A 1,276-nucleotide genomic window follows, 5' to 3' on the forward strand; every position below is an offset into this window, starting at 1 on the left:
ATGGGGGCAGATTCCTCATGAATGGGTTAGTGCTGTCCTCACAATAATGAGGGAGTTCTCGCTCTGAGATCTCTTGTGAGCTCTGATTGTTTAAAAAAGTGTGGCACCTCCTCCACCTCCGCCACTCACTCTCACCATGTGACGTGTCTGCTCCTGTTTTGCCTTCTGCTATGAGTAAAAGCTCCCTAAGGCCTCACTAGAAGCCAAGCAGATGCTGGTGCCATGTTTCCTGTACAGCCTGAAGAACGGTGAGCCAATTAAACCTCTTCTTTTTCCTCTCTTTTTTTTTGAGATGGAGTTTCACTCTTGTCGCCCAGGCTGGAGTGCAATGGTGCAATCTCAGCTCACTGCAACCTCCGCCTCCCGGGTTCAAGCGATTCACCCGCCTCAGCCTCCCAAGTAGCTGGGATTACTGATGCCCAGCTAGTTTTTGTATTTGTAGTAGAGATGGGGTTTCACCATTTTGGCCAGGCTGGTCGTGAACTCCTGACCTCAGGTGATCCACCCACCTTTGTCTCCCAAAGTGCTGGGATTACAGGCATGAGCCACTGCGGCCGGCCACCTCTTTTCTTTATAAATTACCCAGTCTCTTTCCAGCGGTGACGACCTACCCACGAGAATGTGCCTCTCACAAAGGATCTCCATCTCTCTCCAGAATAGGAGAAGAGGAAACACAAGAAGCAGTGCCTGGTGCAGAGCCCCAATTCCTATTTCATGGGTGTAAATGCCCAGGATGGTATAAAATCACCACAGTCTTTAGTCATGCACTAACAGAAATTTTGTGTGTTGGCTGCTCCACTGTCCTCTGCCAGCCTACAGGAAGAAAAGCAAGGCTGTAAGGATGTTCCTTCAGGAGGAAGCAGCATTAAAAGCATTCTGAATCAAAATGAGTGAGAAATCAGCTCAATAAACACTTTTTTTTTTTTTTTTGAGACTGAGTTTCACTCTTGTCGCCCAGGCTGGAGTGCAGTGGTGTGAGCTTGGCTCACTGCAACCTCCACCTACCAGGTTCAAGCAACTCTCCTGCCTCCGCCTCCTGAGTATCTGGGATTACAGGCATGTGCCACTATGCCTGGCTAATTTTGGGGTTTCATCATGTTGGCCAGGCTGGTCTTGAACTCCTGACCTCAGGTGATCTGCTCACCTCGACATCCTAAAGTGCTGAGGTTACAGGCGTGAGCCACTGTGCCTGGCCTCTATAAACACATTTTGGATAAAAAATAAATAAATAAATTACCCAGTCTCTGGTATTTCTTTATAGCAATGCAAATAGACT

General features: G+C 48.0%; 1 pseudogene; it reads left to right on the plus strand.

The window, feature by feature from the left end:
- The first annotated feature begins 612 nt into the window (after window positions 1-612).
- Window positions 613-869, plus strand: LOC116462723 (small ribosomal subunit protein eS27-like; annotated as a pseudogene).
- Window positions 870-1,276: the final 407 nt, after the last annotated feature.

This window comes from Hylobates moloch, unplaced genomic scaffold (genome assembly GCF_009828535.3).
Source record: "Hylobates moloch isolate HMO894 unplaced genomic scaffold, HMol_V3 SCAFFOLD_23, whole genome shotgun sequence".
NCBI classification, from domain to species: domain Eukaryota; kingdom Metazoa; phylum Chordata; class Mammalia; order Primates; family Hylobatidae; genus Hylobates; species Hylobates moloch.